Source organism: Cervus elaphus, chromosome 22, assembly GCF_910594005.1.
Source record: "Cervus elaphus chromosome 22, mCerEla1.1, whole genome shotgun sequence".
Classification (NCBI taxonomy): Eukaryota; Metazoa; Chordata; class Mammalia; order Artiodactyla; family Cervidae; genus Cervus; species Cervus elaphus.
Window position 1 is genome coordinate 40,509,028 of NC_057836.1, and position 20,462 is coordinate 40,529,489.

The window sequence follows — 20,462 nt, forward strand, 5'->3', positions numbered from 1 at the left end:
ATTAGGGGGAATTATTTACTCTCATTGCTATAATCAGAAGTATATAGGAGACACCCAGAAACTACTAAAAGGAAATTATGGATAAATACATACTACTTTTTATATTCATCTTGAAATGTATGATTTCACAGAACCCTTTCAAGAAAAAAAAAGAAGAACCTAAAGCAAGTGAAATACAGAAAATAATTTACTGTCTGGTATCCTGTGTCCCTTTTTTTTGAATAGCAGCACTCTCCAAAGATTGCATAAATATTGAACTTTTTTCTTAAATTTTTTGTTTTGGAAATTTCCAAACATAGACAAAGTAGAAAGAATGAAATAATGAGCCCCTATGTACTGATTCCCGCAAAGCTATGTACTGGGCTTCCCTCGTAGCTCAGTTGGAAAAGAATCTGCCTGCAGTGCATGAGACCCAGGTTCAATTCCTGGGTCGGGAAGATTCCCTGCAGAAGGAAATGGCAATCCACCCCAGTATTCTTGCCTGGAGAATCCCATGGACAGAGGAGCCTGGCAGGGGTTGCAGGAGTTGGACACAACTTAGTGACTAAACTGCTATTACGTACTGATTACCTGGATTCAACATTTATCGCTATATGGCCAATCTTGTTTCATTTATAACCCCACACTCCACTACACTAGATTATTGGAAATTAACTGTCAGATATAAAATATCTCATCAGAAATACTGTAGTATGTACATCTAAGATATTGACTCTTTTTTAAAAAGCACAATCATAATGCCATTTACAAATGTGAAAAAATGAAAACTTTAATACCAAATAATATACAGTAAGCAATATTAAGGTCTTACTGATAGTCACCTAGCTTAGATAACAATAGTAATACAAACATTTTTTCAGATTGATCTTGCAGGAATTTGAATTTTGAGTTTGTCTCCATGTATTGTTTTGTTATGCTGAAATTATATTAGAATGAATATATCTTATAAATCACATTCCCATATTTGATAGATTGGTTGCGTAGGTGGTTTATTTTATCCAAGGATTAGAAATAGAGCAAGTTGATTATTTGCAAGACAAGAAAAAGAGAAAAACTGAAGCCCAATCTCTGATTTTGAAAACAATTTCTCTGAATCCAGAATGAAAGGGGAAATATTTTAACACCAACCTTACTAACATCATGGCTGACTTTCAGCTGGCTTTACACTGCAGTTGTTGCACTCTGTTAAAATATTAAAATTCTTCCTAAAAGGTGAAAACTCACCCTAGCACTTCCTCCCCCTCCTTCTCCCCCTGACCCAGGCCCTGGCTTCTCTGGCCCTCTGCGGTGCAGGACTGGGCTCTGATGGGCCACACCTAGTGGACATGCTTGATGCCCACTTGATCTCTCCTCTTGTACCATCTCACAGGAAACTTGCCGTGGCTACTTGTGGGAACTGAAGCCTTCACAGGGTACCAAAATGGTTGCTACACACTTTAAATATCACTTTTACCTAAATCCCGTTATTAGTTCCTCCTATTAGGGAGTTGTGTGTGTGTGTGTGTGTGCACTCAGTCATGTCTGACTCTGCGACCCCATGGACTGTAGCCCTCCAACCTCCTCTGTCCATGGAATTTTCCAGGGAAGAATACTGGAATGAGTTGCCATTTCCTACTCCAGGGGATCCTCCTGACCCAAGAATCAAACCCATTTCTCTTGCACCTCCTGCATTAGCAGGCAGATTCTTTACCACTGTGCCACCGGGGAAGGTCATTTGCGAGTTTAGGTGAATTTAGTTTAGGGAAACTGAGATAAGCATGGATTTCAGTCAGACCTGGTTCAGAGTAGGATTCATCTCCTGCTTTCTAGGCAAATTCTGAGTTATAATGTCTTCATATGTAAAATGAAGATAAAATATCTAATTCATCAGATTGGAGAGAGCATTAAATAGGGTTGTCCTTCAATGTCTGAGTATCTAAATTTCTGATGTAGAAGTTACTTTTTCTCTGCCAAACTTCTTCCTCACATGTTGCTGTTGTTCAGTTGCTAAGTCATGTCCAGTACTTGTGACCCCATGGATTGCAGCACACCAGGCTTCACTGTCCTTTACCACTTCCCGGAATTTCCTCAAACTCATGTCCATTGTTGAGATGCTATCCAAACATCTCATCCTCTGTCAAGTCCTTCTCCTTCCCTCAATCTTTCCCAGACTCAAGGTCTTTTCCAGTGAGTTGGCACTTCCCATGAGGTGGCCAAAATATTGGAGCATCAGCTTCAGCATCGGCCCTTCCAGTGAGTATTTAGTTGACTTCCTTTAGAATTGACTGCTTGATCTCCTTGCAGGCCAAAGGACTCATCAGAGTCTTCTTCAGCACCACAGTTTGAAAGCATCAATTCTTTGGGCTCAGCCTTCTTTATGCTCCAACTCTCACATCCATACATGACTACAGGAAAAACCATACATTTGACTATACAGACTTTTGTCAGCAAAGTAATGTCTCTGCTTTTTAATATACTGTCTAGGTTCATCATAGCTTTGCTTCCAAGGAGCAAGGGTCTTTTAACTTCATGGCTGGAGTCACTGTTCACAGTGATTTTGGAGCCCAAGAAAATAAAATGTAACTACTTCCACCTTCCCCCCTTCTATTTGCCATGAAGTGAGGCACCAGTGAACCCTAAAGTCAGTCTCTCCCATTAGGAAGCTTCCATAAGCCTCTTATCCTTACCCATCAGAGGGCAGACAGAATGAAAACCACGATCACAGAAAACTAACCAAACTGATCAAATGGACCACAGCATTGTCCAACTCAATGAAACTGTGAGCCATGCCATGTGGGGCCACCCAAGATGAATGGGTCATAGTGGAGAGTTCTGACAGAACGGGGTCCACTGGAGAAGTGAATGGCCAACCACTTCGGTATTCTTGCCTTCAGAACCCCATGAACAGTATGAAAACATAAAAAGATATGATACTGAAAGATGAACTCCCCGGGTCAGTAGGTGCCCAATATGCTACTGGAGAAGAGTGGAGAAATAACTCTAGAAAGAATGAAGAGATGGCGCTAAAGCAAAAACAATGCCCAGGTGTGGATGTGACTTGTAATGGAAGTAAAGTCCGATGCTGTAAGAACAATATTGCATAGGAACTTGGAAAGTTAGATCCATGAATCAAGGTAAATTGGAAGTGGTCACACAGGAGATGGCAAGAGTCAAGAGTGAACATTGACATTTTAGGAACCAGTGAACTCAAATGGACTGGAATGGGTGAATTTAATTCAGATGACCATTATATCTACTTCTGTGAGCAAGAATCCCTTAGAAGAAATGAAGTAGCCCTCATAGTCAACCAGAGTCCAAAATGCAGTTCTTAGGTGCAATCTCAAAAATGACAGAATGATCTCTGTTGGTTTCCAAGGCAAACCATTCAATATCACAGTAATCCAAGTCTATGTGCCAACCACCAGTGCTGAAGAAGCTGAAGCTGAATGATTCTATGAAGACCTACAAGACCTTCTAGAACTAACACCAAAAAGAGATGCCCTTTTCATCATAGGGAACTGGAGGGCAAAAGTAGGAAGTCAAGAGATACCTGGAATAACAGGCAAGTTTGGCCTTGGAGTACAAAATGAAACAGGGCAAAGGCTAACAGAGTTTTGTCAAGAGACTACACCGGTCATAGCAAACATTCTCTTCCAGCAACACAAGAGAAGACTACACATGCACATCACCAGATGGTCAATGCTGGAATCAGATTGATTATATTCTTTGCAGCTAAGGATGGAAAAGCTCTATACAGTCAGAAAAACCAAGATCAGGAGCTCACTGTGGCTCAGATAATGAGCACCTTATTGCAAAATTCAGGCTTAAATTGAAGGAAGTAGAGAAAACCACTAGACCATTCAGGTATGACCTAAATCAAATCCCTTATGATTATACAGTGGAAGTGACAAATAGAATCAAGGGATTAGATTTGATAGACTGCCTGAAGAACTATAGACCAAGGTTCATGACATTCTACATGTAGGAGGCAGTGATCAAGACCATCCCCAAGAAAAAAAAGGCAAAAAGGCTGTCTGAGGTTGTCTGAGGAGGCCTTACAAATAGCTGATAGAAGAAGAGAAGTGAAAGGCAAAGGAGAAAAGGAAAGATAATCCCATTTGAACGCAGAGTTCCAAAGAAACTCATCCTCTGTCGCCCCCTTCTCCTCCTGCCCCCAAGCCCTCCCAGCATCAGGGTCTTTTCCAATGAGTCAACTCTTCCCATGAGGTGGCCAAAGTACTGGAGTTTCAGCTTCAGCATCAGTCCTTCCAATGAACACCCAGGACTGATCTCCTTTAGGATGGACTGGTTGGATCTCCTTGCAATCCAAGGGACTCTCAAGAGTCTTCTCCAATACCACAGTTCAAAAGCATCAATTTTTCAGCGCTCAGCTTTCTTCACAGTCCAACTCTCACATCCATGCATGACCACTGGAAAAGCCGTAGCCTTGACTAGACGGACCTTTGTTGGCAAAGTGATGTCTCTGCTTTTTAACATGCTGTCTAGGTTGGTCATAACTTTCCTTCCAAGGAGTAAGCGTCTTTTAATTTCATGGCTGTGATCACCATCCGCAGTGATTTTGGAGCCCCCAAAATTAAAGTCTGACACTGTTTCCACTGTCTCCCCATCTATTTCCCATGAGGTGATGGGACCAGATGCCATGATCTTAGTTTTCTGAATGTTAAGCTTTAAGCCAACTTTTTCACTCTCCTCTTTCACTTTCATCAAGAGGCTTTTTAGTTCCTCTTCACTCTCTGTCATAAGGGTGGTGTCATCTGCATATCTGAGGTTATTGATATTTCTCCTGGCAATCTTGATTCCAGCTTGTGCTTCTTCCAACCCAGCGTTTCTCATGATGTACCCTGCATATAAGTTAAATAATCAGGGTGACAATATACAGCCTTGACGTACTCCTTTTCCTATTTGGAACCAGTCTGTTGTTCCATGTCCAGTTCTAACTGTTGCTTCCTGACCTGCATACAGGTTTCTCAACAGGCTGGTCAGGTGGTCTGGTATTCCCATCTCTTTCAGAATTTCCCACAGTTTATTGTGATCCACACAGTCGAAGGCTTTGGCATAGTCAATAAAGCAAATATAGATGTTTTTCTGGAACTCTCTTGCTTTTTCAATGATCCAGCAGATATTGGCAATTTGATCTCTGGTTCCTCTGCCTTTTCTAAAACCAGCTTGAACATCTGGAAGTTTTTGGTTCACGTATTGCTGAAGCCTGGCTTGGAGAATTTTGAGCATTATTTTACTAGCGTGTGAGATGAGTGCAATTGTGCGGTAGTTTGAGCGTTCTTTGGGATTGGCTTTCTTAGGGATTGGAATGAAAACTGACCTTTTCCAATCCTGTGGCCACTGCTGAGTTTTCCAAATTTGCTGGTATATTGAGTGCAGCACTTTCACAGAATCATCTTTCAGGATTTGAAATAGCTCAACAGGAATTCCATCACCTCCACTAGCTTTGTTCATAGTGATGCTTTCTAAGGCCCACTTGACTTCACATTCCAGGATGTCTGGCTCTAGGTGAGTGATCACACCATTGTGATTATCTGGGTTGTGAATATCTTTTTTGTACAGTTCTTCTGTGTATTCTTGCCACCTCTTCTTAATATCTTCTGCTTCTGTTAGGTCCATACCATTTCTGTCCTTTATCGAACCCATCTTTGCATGAAATGTTCTCTTGGTATCTCTAATATTCTTGAAGAGATCTCTAGTTTTTCCTATTCTGTTGTTTTCCTCTATTTCTTTGCATTGATCCCTGAGGAAGGCTTTCTTATCTCTCCTGGCTATTCTTTGGAACTCTGAATTCAAATGGGAATATCTTTCCTTTTCTTCTTTGCTTTTCACTTCTCTTCTTTTCACAGATATTTGTAAGGCCTCTTTAGACAACAATTTTGCCTTTTTGCATTTCTTTTCCATGGGGATGGTCTTGATCCCTGTCTCCTGTACAATGTCACTAACTGAGATGGCTAGATGGCATCACCGACTCGATGGGCATGAGTTTGAGTAAACTCCAGGAGTTGGTGATGGACAGGGAGGCCTGGCATGCTGCAATTCATGGGGCCGTAAAGAGTCGGACACGACTGAGCGACTGAACTGAACTCCAAAGAATAGCAAGGAGAGATAAGAAAGTCATCCTAAGTGATCAATGCAAAGAAATAGAGGAAAACAATAGAATGGGAAAGACTAGAGATCTCTTCAAGAAAATTAGAGATAACAAGGGAACATTTCATCCAAAGATGGGCAAACATCTTGCGAAATGCCAGGCTGGATGAGCACAAGCTGGAATCAAGACTGTCAGGAGAAAAATCAATAACCTCAAGTACGCGGATGACACTATCCTTAATGCAGAAAGCAAAGAGGAACCAAAGAACTTCTTGATGAAAGAGAAAGAGAGTAAAAAAGCTGGCTTAAAACTCAACCTTCAAAAAATGAAGATCATGGCATCTGGTCCTATCATTTCATGGCAAATAAATGGAGAAAAAGTGGAAACAGTGTCAGATTTCATTTTCTTGGGCTCCAAAATCACTGTGGATGGTGACTGTAGCCATGAAATTAAAAGATGCTTGCTTCTTGGAAGAAAAGCTATGACCAACCTAGACAGCATATTGAAAAGCAGAGACATTAGTTTGCCAAAAAAAGCTTCATCTAGTCAAAGCTATGGTTTTTCCAGTAGTCGTGTATGTGTGTGAGAGTTGGACTATAAAGGAAGCTGAGGACTGAAGAAATGATGCTTTTGAACTGTGGTGTTGTGAAAGGCTCTTGAGAGTCTCCTGGACTGCAAGGAGATCAAGCCAGTTAATCCTAAAGGAAATCAGACCTGAATGTTCACTGGAAAGGCTGATGCTAAAGCTGACGCTCCAATACTTTGGCCACCTGATGTGAAGAACTGTCTCATTGGAAAAGACTCTGATTCTGGGCAAGATTGAAGGCAGGAGGAGAAGGGGGTGACAGAGGATGAGATGGTTGGATGACATCAGCGACTTGATGGACATGAGTTTGAGTAAGCTCTAGGAGTTGGTGATAGCCTGGCATGCTGCAGTCCATGGAGTGGGACATGACTGAGCAACTGAACTAAACAGAACTGATGGCACCAGAGGGTTTCCACCCTAGGGCACCAGATGGCACTAGTGGCACAGAACTCGCCTGCCAAAATAGGAAACATAGAGATGCAGGTTCAACCCCTGGGTCGGGAAGATCCCCTGGAGGAGGGCATGGCAACCCACTCCAGTATTGTTGCCTGGAGAATCCCAAGGATAAAGCAGCCTGGTGGGCTACAGTCCATGGGGTCACATAGAGTCAGACAGGACTGAAGTGACTTAGCACACACGCATGATGACACCGGATGCCATGATCTTGGTTTTTTTAAATGTTGAGTTTCAAGCCACTTTTTTACTCTCCTCTTTTACCCTCATGAAGAGACTCTTTAGTTCCTCTTTGCTTTCTACCTTTAGAGCGGTATCGAATATCTGAGGTTGTGGGTATTTTTCCCAGGAATCTTGATTTCAGCTTGTGATTCATCCAGCCCGGCATTTCACATGATATACTCTGCACATAAGTTATAAAGAAGCAGGGTGACAATATACAGCCTTGACATACTCCTTTCCCAATTTTGAACCAGTCTGTTGTTCCATGTCCAGTTCTAATGGTTGCTTCTTGACCAGCATACAGGTTTTTCAGGAGACAGGTAAGTGGTCTGGTATTCCTCTCTTTAAGAATTTTCCAGAGTTTCTTGTGATCCACACAGTCAAAGGCTTTAGCGTAGTCAATGAAGCAGAAGTAGGCATTTTTTTCTGGAATTCCCTTGCTTTCTCGATGATCCCATGAATTTTGGCAATTTGATTTCTGGTTCCTCTGCCTTCTCTATACCCAACTTGTACATCTGGAAGTTCTCATGTACTCCTGAAGCCTAAGTTGAAGGATTTTGAGCATACCCTTGCTAGCATGTGAGATGAGTGTAACTGTACGGTAGTTTGAACATTCTTTGGCATTGTCCTTCTTTGTGACTGGAATGAAAACTGACCTTTTCCAGTCCTGTGCCCACTGCTGAGTTTTCCAGATTTGCTGACATATTGAAGTTCTCCTGATTTCAGCTCATGGCCCCACCATGCATACTTGCTTAGGCCCCCCAACCAGAAGCCATCCTTGATTCTTTCTTCCTCTTACTGCTAACATCTAAATCCTCAGTAATGGAGCTTATTTCAAACCACTTTTCAATGTTTCCATTGCTATCATTCTACTTCAGCAATCTTCAAACATTTTGGTCTCAGGGTTCCTTCACACTCTTGGAAATTCCTGTTATGGACTCCAAAAACCTGTTATTTTTATGTGAGTTGTATTAATATTTATCACTAGCATCAGAAATCAAAGTTGAAACAATTTAAAATATTTATTTACCCTTTAAAAAATAAGTCTGTATCATGTTAATATAAATAATACACTTTTTAAGTAGACATATCCCCCCAAATTTAGTAATAATAGTAGCATTGCTTTACTTTTTGCTAATCTCTTTAATGTCTGACTTTTTTAAAAAAAGGCTGCATTTTCATTCATAGCTAATTCTGCATTCAGTCTGCTGCAGTATCACATGTCACATAGCCTCTGGAAAATTCTACTGTATACTCATGAAAGAATGAGAATAAGAAAAGCAAGTAATGTCTTACTGCTATTGTGAAAGTACTTTTGACCTTACAAACCCACAAGAATGTCTCAGAGGGATCTTCAGGGCTCCCCAGAAAACACTTTTTAACATTAAAAAAAAAGGAGCTATACTTTGTATACCATGAACTTCACTCTTTTAAGACCAACAGGGGATTCTCTGATGGTCCAGTGGTTAGGACTCAAGGTTCCAATGCTGGGGGTCTGGGTTGAATCCCTGGTGGAAGGACTAAGAGCACATGAGATGTGTGGTGAAGCCAAAAAAAAAAAAAAAAAGGAAAGGAAAGACCGATGGTTCAATAGTTTTCAGCATGTTTACAAAGTTGTGCAATTATCTCTGCTTTAGCAATCTTTACCCATTGACTCTCATATCAGCCCCTGATAACCACTGATCTACTTTTTTTTTCTAAGGATTTGCCAATTCTGGGTGCTTTATAAAAACTGAATTGAACTTTCAATTCAGTGGTCTTCTTTTACTTAGCATAGTATTTTCAAAGTTCATGTGTAGCATCTGTCAGTACTTCATTTACTCATATGGCTTAATAATATTCCATTACATGGCTATATACTACATTTTAGTTATTCATTAGTTGATAGACATTTGAGTTCTTTCCACTTTTTAGCTATTATCAATAATATTGCTATGGACATCAGTGTGCAAACTTTTGTGTGGACATGTGTTTTCAGTTTTCTTGGTTATACACCAAGAAGTAGAACTGCTAGGTCGTATAGCAATTCAATATTTAGTTTTATAAGGAAACACTAAACTACCAAGACCATACTTTGAGATCTACTTCTCTAGTCTGAACCAGACTTACATACTACCTGGACTATGGCAAGAGTTGGCTAATTTCTCTGATCCTGTCTGGTGACCCTACAGTTTTTATTCCACATGACTGCCAGAATCATCTTTAAAGGGACAACATTAGACAATATTACTCCATTTTGTTAAACTCTCCAATAAACTCCCTGTTACACATAGAATAAAATCCAAACTCTTCCAGGGCTGAAACATGATCTAGTCCCTGCCTACCTCTTTGACTGAATCTCTTCACCATCTCTGCAACATGCTTCCTTCTAATCTTTGTATAGTTGGCTCCATCTAATCATATAGATCTCTACTCAAAACCAACTTCCTTAGGAAGTCTTTATCTATTTGTTTAATTGTTAATTTTCAACACTGTATCCAGTTCCTAGAACTGGAACTGTTAGAGATTCAAGCCTTTGACTGTGTGGATCAAAACAAACTGCGGAAGATTCTTAAAGAGATGGGAATACCAGACCACTAACCTGCCTCCTGAGAAACCCATATGCAGGTCAAGAAGAAACATTTAGAACTGGACATGGAACAATGGACTAGTTCTAAATTGGGAAAGGAGTATGTCAAGTCTGTATATTGTCACCCTGCTTATTTAACTTATATGCAGAGTACATCATACAAAATGCTGGGCTCAATGAATCACAAGCTGGAATCAAGATTGCTGGGAGAAATATCTACAGCCTCAGATATGTAGATGATACCACTTTAATGGCAGAAAGTGAAGAGGAACTAAAGAGTTTCTTGATGAAGGTGAAAGAGAAGAGTGAAAAAGCTGGCTTAAAACTCAACATTCAAGAAATGAAGATCATGGCATCTGGTCCTATCATTTCATGGCAAATAAATGGGGAAAAAAGTGGAAACAGTGTCAGATTTCATTTTCTTGGGCTCCAAAATCACTGCAGAAGGTGACTGTAGCCATGAAATTAAAAGATGCTTGCTCCTTGGTAGAAACGCTATGACCATCCTGGACAGTGTATTAAAAAGCAGAGATACCACTTCGCCGACAAAGGTCCATATAATCAAAGCTATGGTTTTTCCAGTAGTTATGTACCAATGTAAGAGATGGACCATGAAGAAGGCTGAGTGCTGCAGAATTGATGCTTTTGAACTGTGGCGCTGGAAAAGACTCTTGAAAGTCCTTGGACAGCAAGGAGACCAAACCAGTCATTCTTAAAGGAAATCAACCCTGAATATTCATTGGAAGGACTGATGCTGAACCTGAAGCTTCAACACTTTGGCCACCTGATGTTGAAGAGCCGACTCATTTGTAAAGACCCAGATGCTGGGAAAGATTGAGGGCAAGAGGAGAAGGGGGCGACAGAGGATGAGATGGTTGGATGGCATCACTGACTCAATGGACATGGTTTGAGTAAACTCAGGGAGATAGTGAAGGACAGGGAAGCCTGGAGTGCTGTAGTTCATGGGGTCACAAAGAGTCGGACATGACTTAGCTACTGAACAACAACAACAACAGATTCAATAAATATTTTGGAATGAGTACATAAAAAAAACGCACAGGTATCTGGTGTTTCTGTTGCTGCATAACAAACTATCCCCAAACTTAGTGTTTTAAATCAACTGTTCACTTGGGCTAGGCTCAGCTGAGTAATTTTTCTATTGATCTTGCCAGTGGTCACTTGTGTATCTGCAATCAGTTGGCATATTGAGTGAGGCCTCCCCTCTCCCTGGTCAGCTGACCTCCTAGTTTTATGTGGTCTCTACAACAAGGTAATTGGATTTCGTACATGGCAGCTCAGGGCTCCCAAGAGCAAAAAGTAGAAGCTATTATCATTTCAAGACTGAAGCCTGGACCTAGCACAGCATTACTTCTGGCGTATGTTATTGGTTAATAGGGTCAACAACGTCAGCCCAGATTCAGGAGACTTCGTAGAGGCTTCACTACTGGGAGCGTTTCATGGGAGACAGGGTTAGAAGTAGGGGTGGGGTAGATGGAGTTATTATGAAAAAGATTAAAATATCACCTTATGTTTTATGTTATACTAGCTTTTTAAAGTATTTACAGTCTCATATCATGAACAGCCTTAAGAACATAGCAAGGCTAATATGACAATTATTGCTTCCATGACAATCAGCATTCGGAAAATGAGAAGTCAAAGCAGAAAGTTAATTATACAAGAAGAATGTCTGTGGATCCTCCGACCTGGCAGTTTATCTGAATGAGTGAATTACAGGGAGAGCTGTGTGTTCCCTGTACCTTCCCTGGACTTCTACATGTACCTGCCAAGCACTGAGCACTGACAATTAAAGCTTTACTTCTTTTCTTCTCAATTTCATTTTTCATGAAGCTGTAACAATAGAGAGGAAAATGGAAGGTATGTAGAATCTTACCACCTCAAGGCAATAATTTCCATTTCTGCATATTTCCTTCCAGACTTTACCCAGATGTGTGCAGGGTTTTATATAATTATCATCATAGTACATATGCTTTTCAATTGTACATTTTCTCCTTTTATAGTAGTAGTAGTTTAGCCGCTAAGTCGTGTCTGACTCTTGCGACCCCATGGACTGTAGCCTGCTAGGCTCCTCTGTCCATGGAATTCTCCAAGGCAAAAATACTGGAGTGGATTGCCATTTCCTTCTCCAGGGAATCTTCCTGACTCAGGGATTGAACCCGGGTCTCCTGCACCGCAGGCAGATTCTTTACCAACTGAGCTATAAGTAACGTTTATTCATGTTGTTTCATAATCTTTTAAATTATTATGGCTTTTTATTCCTGTTAGTTGGTGCGTGACAATTGATGTAGTTGTTTACCTATTGGTAGACTTGTAGATTGTTTCCACTGTTTGGAGGTTTTTTCCTACAAAAGCTGTGATGAACTTCTCTGTTTTGTACTTCTCTGGCATAATTTCCATGTGATATATTTCTAAAAAGATTATGCGTTGTGATAGGTTGCACGTTCTAAAGATGGCCACATAATATCTCCCAACCCCATAGCTCTTCTGCAATAAGGACTTGACACTCCCCTTGAACCTAGATGGGCTCTGTGACTATTTTGACCATTAGAATATGGCAGTGGTAACACTGTTCCTGTTTTAGATATAGCCCTTAATTGGCCTTAGTAACATCTATTTCCTACTTCTAGAAAGTGCAGCTTTCTTGAAACCACCATGCTATGAGAAGCTCAAGCCACATGAAGAAGCCCTGGGGTCTGAAGCCCCAGGTGGGCATCAAGAAAAGCCCAAGGATCACTGAGACGTCAGACACATGAGCAAAGACACCACCTAGAAGGCTGTCACTAGACTTTGCTGCCCCCACATGAAGTCAGGCAGACAGACTGCCCTGTGGAGTCCTCAAATTGCTTACCTGTAAAACTACTTGCAAAATAAATGGTTGAAAAGAGCTTCCCTGGTGGTCCAGTAGTTTAGGTTCCACCTGCCAATGCAAGGGACACTGGTTTGATCCCTGGTCCAGGAAGATCCCCTATACTGCAGAGCAACTAAGCCTATGTACCACAACTACTAAGCCAGCACTCTAGAGCCTGAGAACCACAACTACTGAGCCCATGAGCTGCTATTATTGAAGCCCACGTGCCTCGAGCCCGTGCTCCACAACAAGAGAAGCCACCACAATGAGAAGCCTGCACACTGCAACAGGGTAGCCCCTACTCGACCCAACTAGAGAAAACCCTCTCACAGCAACAAAGACACCCACCACAGCCAAATAAATAAATAAATCTTTTTAAAAAATGGTTATATTAAGCCTTACAATTTGTGATAGTTAGCTATTAATAGGCATTTAAACCGTGGGTCAAAAGGTAAAATTTTCTTTTCTCTAAATGCTAACAAATGCATTCCTAAGAGGATTGAAACAATTTATAGTTTGCAGTGCCTCAGAAAGTCTATATGCTTGTCAAGGTGCAAGCCTTAGAAGGATTTTGTTCTCCAACTGTTCCTGTGTCTCTTTGGGAGGAATTTTACTTTGTCTTTCATCTGAATAGGTGGCCACTCACTGAGGAGGTCCTCCTCGGCTTTCTTAGCTCATGCCTCTAGTTTGCTTCCTGTCAATCCCCCACTGTAAGCTCTGCTCATCTTCAAGCAAAACTAATACTTACCATTCATCTATTTAGAATTTAAACACACAACACTCTCTGAGCTCACGGGAAGAAAGGAACCAGAGAGGATTGTGTATGTGCGGACACCTGCAGTTGTTCTTAAGTAGCTCAGTTGTGTCTGACTCTTTGTGACCCTATGGACTGTTAGCCCACCAGGCTCCTCTGTCCATGGGGATTATCCAGGTAAGAATATTGGAGTGGGTTGCCATGCCCTCCTCCAGGGGATCTTCCCAACCCAGGAATCGAACCCAGGTCTCCCATATTACAGGTGGATTCTTTACTGTCTGAGCTGCCAGGGAAGCCCCTTGAAAGATTCATAGTTAGAACCTTCCTAGATGTAAAGAAAAAGGGCGGAGCTAACTTTCCAAATGTGGAGCCACAAGTAGTTTCCCAAAGGTGGGAGGGGGACCAGACAAGTCAGTCAAGTTCCTTCCAGTTATGGATCCTCTGATTCATATCCTCTCTCTCAGAACAGGCAGGGTTTGGTTTTGTTTTCAAGACGGGGAGAGCATTGTCTCCTGACATGGCGGGGAGGAGGGGGAGAGGAATCTCTTCAGGAAAGAGGAAGGGGCGGTCAAGTGGGGAGGGTGGTGAGACCCACTGCACGCACTTCCTGGCTGAGGATGTCAGGCTGTTTCTCCTCACGCCCTGCTTGGATTTTGAGCATTTTCATAAATCCTCAGCACTAGTTCAGATCATCAGCTTGTACTTGACAGTTTTATTCCCTTGGCTCTCGGAAGGGAAAGTAAATCAAAGCTTGACTGCTCAGAACCTGACAAGAGCGTGTAATAAAGACGTTCCCCGAGGTGGAGGGCAGGCATGGGGAGCCTCTCAGGTCTACCGCAGATCCAGGCTGCCTTGAGGACACATTGCAAAATGCAGGAGTTACAAGATCACCCCGCTCCACAGTGGAATATGTGAGCAGCCTCAAGCTGTGTCACTGCAAATGGAAAGGCTCTGAAAGCAGAGAACAGAATGAGAGGGAGATGGTCTACGTGAAGGCTGGACTCCTTACAGGCAAAGGGAAGTAGGCAGCATAGCAATCGCCCTGCAGGGGGTGTGGGCTGAGCAGGATTTTAACACTGAGACTCCCCAAAGCCCTGGAAGAGAGCTGGACCCTCAACAGGGTTTGAACTAAAATGTGGTTTCAACATATGTGTGGATGTTGCCTCATTTCAAGTTTTAGTTTTTATTGATCCACTTGTGCGTGCATGCATGCTTAGTCACACAGTTGTGTGACCCTATGTATTGTAGCCTGTCAGGCTCCTCTGTCCATGGGATTATCTCAGCAGAACACTGGAGTGGGTTGCCATTTCCTTCTCCAGGGGATCTTCCCGACCCAGGGATCAAACCAGTGTCTCCTTGTACTAGCAGCTGGATTCTTCACCACTGAGTCACCAGGATTCACTTGTAGGCCCGAAGAAATGCAAGCGCCACACAAGGTATACGTTCTAAACACTTCAATTTGCCAAGGGCTTTGCAAATAAACCAGCCCTTCCCTGGCCCTTCTGCCTTCCAGACCCGCACCTCTATGTAAGGATTCATGATCTCTCAGGATATTTCCTCCTTTATGCAAAACATAGCAATTTAAGAAATAGGAAACATGTATTATAATTTGCAACCTGAATAAATGCTGAATCTTATCTGAGCCCTGTTATCCTGGAAAACATTGGTGAGGATTCAGAAATCCCCCAGCAGCCTTTGCTTAATACTAAGACCTGTCCTTTCCTGGCCAATGTAGACAAGATGTCCCTTGTTCACTGTGACAAGACAAGGCCAGACATAGACCCTCATGATTTCCTTTCTTTGCCTCATAAATGATTAGCTGAACTGCTTGTCCCTACCAATAAACACAACACAATGTTAATGTGTTAACAAAGTTACCCAAAGTTTGGTTAATGTTAACCAAGCTTTGGGTAAGCTCTCTCCTTCCTCGAGGTCCTTGAACTTTGGCCCACCCTCAGTGACTTCCCTGGTGGCTCAGACGGTAAAGCATCTGCCTGCAATGCGGGAGACCAGGTTTCTATCCCTGGGTCGGGAAGCTCTTCTGGAGAAGGAAATGGCAACCCACTCCAGTATTCTTGCCTGGAAAATCCCATGGACAGAGGATTCTGGTGGGCTACAGTCCATGGGGTCACAATGAGTCAGACACGACTGAGCGACTTCACTTCACTTCACTTCAGCTTCTGAGAAAGGACTTCCCCAGTGGCTCAATGGTAAAGAATCTGTAGGAGACACAGGAGATGCAGATTTGATCCCTGGGTCAGAGAGATCCTTTGGGAGAAGGAAATGGCAGTCCAGTCCCGTATTCTTGCCTGAAAAATCCCAAGGACAGAGGAGCCTGGTGAGCTACAATCCACGAAGTCACAAAGAGCCAGACATGATTGAACACACATCACAACACACAGCTTCTGAGAACAGGGTCAAATATTCTCTAATCTACCATCCATTCACACCACTCTTCTTTAAGTTCTTTTCTTTTTTTCCCCTCAATTTATTTTTGACTGCACTGGGTCTGCATTGCTGCTCATTGGCTTTCTCTAGTGATGGCAAGCAGGGGCTACTCTCTAGTTGCAGTGCACAGGCTTCTCATCGCAGTGGCTTCTCTTGTGGTGCTTGGGCTCTAGAGTTGTGTCACACACGCTTAGTTGCTCTGTGGCATGTGGGACTTTCCTGGACCAGGGATTGAACCTGTGTACCCTGCATTGACAGGCACATTTTTAACCACTGGACCACCAGGGAAGTCCTCACACCACTGTTTCATCCCACTTCCCTGAGTCTGGCCCTTCCCAGCCTTGTTTACTCCTCTCTATAACAGAGGAAAATCCTTTTGCCCATCTCTGAGATGCTTGCGGCAAACCTATGTCACAGCCTTCTCTCACTGCAGTATTTTCCCTCCCCTCTTGCAGTAATCCTTTTGAATACAAGTCTCTTCTTACTAAGTCTGGAATAGATATGCTTTGGACAAACTAGAAATAAAAGAGAACCCTTCAACTTCATTTATGAGTAATCTTTTTTGTTTTCTTTTTAATATTCTGATTTTATTTTCAAGTTGTCAGAAAAAAGAAAAGTATTATGTAATGAACACATTTTAAAAAACTTACTGGCATATAGTTGATTTACAATGTTGTGTTAGTTTCAGGTGAATAGCAAAGTGAATACATATATCCCTTCTTTTTTCCCATATAAGCTATTATAGAGTATTGATGGAGTTCCCTGTGCTATATATAGTAGGTTCTTATTATCAGTAGTTATCCACTTTATATATAGTAGTGGTATATGCATGAGCATCTTCTGACAGTAGAAGTGTTTTTACAAACTGAATATTACTTGATTCTTCAGTCCCCTGATGGGTTTCCAGAGTGCATTGAGCATTGTGACCTTTGACAAATAATGAACAGGGTTGTTGTTGTTTAGTGGCTAAGTCGTGTCGGACTCTTTTGTGACCCCATGGACTGTAGTCCCGCCAGGATCCTCTGTCCATGGGATTTCCCACACAATAATACTGGAGTGGCTTGCCATTTCCTCCTCCAGAACAGGGTAGATTAGTCTTAATTAAATGCCTATCATGTGTTAGGCACTGTTGTAAGTGCTTTACATATGCTATCTCATTTCATTCTCCCAGTTTCCCAGTTTCAGTTTCCATGTACTATTTTTATTTTCTTTTACAAAAGAGGAAACAGGCACAGAGAAGTTAAGTACTTATCCAAGGTCCCACAGCCAGTGTGAATGGTAGACTTGAGAAGCACAGTCAGGTCAGTCTAAAGCCATGGTCCAGCCATTTAGCTACCATGCCACAGGCTTCCCTGGGGATGACTTCCTAGGATGCTCCTTCTGACAGCGGGGAACGGAGGACATGCAGAAACATGTGAAGAAAAAAAAAAAAAAAAAGAAGTTTCCACAGCCGTCAGCTGGCAACCGGCCTGGCCCCCATAGCTGGGAACTGGTTTAGTACTACCAATCATAAACCTTTTCTCAGAAAGGCACTGTCTCCTGAGAGCCCTCTGTGGGGTGAGACAGAGACCATTCTGCAACCATGCCTTCAGCACAAACCAAAGCGGCTCTTAGAACCACAGAAACAACCGAACTCCGCGCCTCCTGCCCCGCGGGCCCCCCGCCCCGCCACCATTTCCTAGCTAACACGTTAACTACCGCTTCTTTACGGTTCTTTCTGAATGACGGCGTTAGCTTGGTCCCCTTCCTGTCATGCCTTTGATGAAAATCATCAAGATAATCACCAAATTACCCCTCCTTTCTGACGGCACCTGGTCCAGAGCAAGCCTCACCCTGATGAACTCTTCCCTAAATCATCTAACAGAAACCCAAACCCTTTTATGAGCCCCTCCCAATTCCCTGCTATCTATGCGGCACAATTCCACGGCGTTTGCAGTCACCCTTGCTTTATTTTTTAGAGTGAAAAATCACAGGTTCAGAATTAAGTGCCAGGCGTTGTGGTTTTGACAAAAAAGCGTTTCCTTGGGGGCTAAGACGCAAACGGTGTCTGGACGGTGGGGAAGGGCACAAAATATGGAACGCTTCAGGAATTCGCGTGTCATCCTTGCGCAGGGGCCATACTAACCTTCTCTATATGGTTCCGGTTTTAGTGTATGGGCTGCCAAAGCGAGAGCACCCTTGCTTTGTTTGACTACTGGAGGGAACCGAAGGGGCTGGTGGCTTTAACGCAAGACTGTAGTCCGACTCGATGGACATGCGTAAGCTCCGGGATTCGGTAATGGAAAGGGAAGCCTGGCGTGCTGCAGTCCATGGGGTCACTAACAGGCGGACAGGACTGAGTGACTGAACTGCTGTAGTCCGCCGAGGCCCGAGTTTGATGCTTTCCCGCGCGCCACCTGGTGGTGATGTTGTGCAATCGCAGGAGCTTTCATCTGGGCTGGTTCCTCAAAGGCCACTCCTTTCCTTCCCTTTCTCTCTCCCTCTCTCTTTTTTAAGGCAGACGTTTTTGTTTGTTCTTTTTTTTTTTTGCCTGCATTGAGTCTTTATTGCTGCTCGGGCTTTTCTCTAGTTGTGGTGAGTAGGGCTACTCTCTAGTTGCCGTGGGAGGGCTTCTCATTGGGGTGGCTTCTGATGGTGGTGGCTTCTCCTGTTCTGGAGCCTGGGCTCTAGGGCCTACTGGCTTTAATAGTTGCAGCTCCTGGGCTCAGTTGTTGCAGGTCCCAGGTTCTAGAGCACAGGTTCGGTCGTTGTGGCCCTTGGGCTTAGTTGCTCCTGGGCATGTGGGACTACTCTGATCAGGGATCGAACCCCGTCTCCTGCACTGGCAAGGGGATTCTTCACCACCCCCAACCCCACACACATCTGTCCCCAACCCCTGCCCCCGCTAATATCCCTCTGGAAAAGGCTTTATTTCCTTTGGGATAGTGTGAATGGTTGACCATACTGAAGAAGTTTCTCTAATTTAGTTATCTTGGACTCAATTTCATCAGCTGGGGAATCTCAAGCTTCAGCCTTTACCACCCCTGCGCTTTCTCTATATACCTGGAAACGGAGGAAGGGTCAGCAGGGGCCTCCGTGGGTACAGTTAGGCTCCATCTGGGAGAATAGGAGCTCCAGAAGCATCTCTACCACAGCTTCTCTTCCCAGAGTTTACACCCTTGTAATAAGGGATAAACTGCTCAGGTAAATTGTTATTTTAATATTCCCAAAGGTGAGGCACAAGTCACCAGAAATACTCTGGACTAGTGCAGAATATTGGCTTTAAATTTAAAAGTTTATTTTTGTGACTTTTATTACCTATAATAAAACGTGTCCTATATAATAATGCATGGCTGTGGCCTAGGTGAAGTAACAACAGCGGCATGTTTCTTTTTTTGTCATATAAATATGTTTATGGTGTGGAAACTCAAATAGTCATGATGATATGACTGCAGAAGACTAAAAGCAATGACCACTCTAGACAATGACACAGTAATGAAAAAGGTTGGCATCATCATGTAAGAACTTCCATTATAATTACACCACAAGAGGTTTCTAAGACGTTGTGATTGGAGCACATTAATACATTTTCCTATGACACTGTTTTAGCTACTTCCTAAGGCAATCCTCTCCTATGGTAAAATCGATATGGTTTAAAAAAAAATCAGACTTATATTTTTTAAAAGATATTTTCAGGTTATTTTAGAAAATACAAAACCTGTTTTACTTGATTAAATGATAGGTACTTTTAGTACATGATGTGATTTTTCTAACACTACTGCAAAGGTTGACTTTTATATGTCAGTTTTTTTAATTAAAAATTTTTTTTATTTGGCTGTTTCACATGGCTTTTGGGTCATGAGGCTTGTGGGATCTTCGTTTCCCTACCAGGGATCAAACATGCCCCATGCAGTAGAAGCTCAAGGTCCTAACCACTGGACTGCTGGGGAATTCCCTATATATCACTTTTAAAGTTCCACAAATAATTCATTGATGAAGAAATTCTCATTGAAAAAAATTAAAATTCAGAAAAATACAGAGTAAATAGTAAAAGTCACCCATCATTCCCATCCCTTCCCCTGAATTTCACTCCCCTTCCCTAGAATGACAACTACTACCATTTTTGCATGCTCCCTTCCAGAGCATTTTTTTTTTTTTTTTGGCATTTACCATTCACGTATATGCACATATTTAGTAGATAATAATAGTGTTTCTTCCATATGAAGGTGTTTCAGATACATAGTTATCCTGTTTAATCCCTGTAGAGGAGACAAAATTTTACCTAACCTTTGGCTGAAGAATTGATGCTTTTGAATTGTGGTGCTAGTGAAGACTCTTGAGAGTTCCTTGGACTGCAAGGAGCTCAAACCAGTCAATCTCAGAGGAAATCTACCCTGAATATTCATTGGAAGGGCTGTTGCTGAAGCTGAAGCTCCAGTACTTTGGCCACTTGAGATGAAGAGCCTTGTTGGAAAAGACCCTGAAGCTGGGAAA

At 42.4% G+C, this 20,462-nt stretch overlaps 1 non-coding gene across 1 annotated transcript; it reads right to left on the reverse strand.

The window, feature by feature from the left end:
* Positions 1–18,056: 18,056 nt before the first annotated feature.
* Positions 18,057–18,165, reverse strand: LOC122680889. Its single transcript, XR_006336808.1, has one exon. It is a non-coding gene; the product is annotated as a U6 spliceosomal RNA (small nuclear RNA).
* Positions 18,166–20,462: the final 2,297 nt, after the last annotated feature.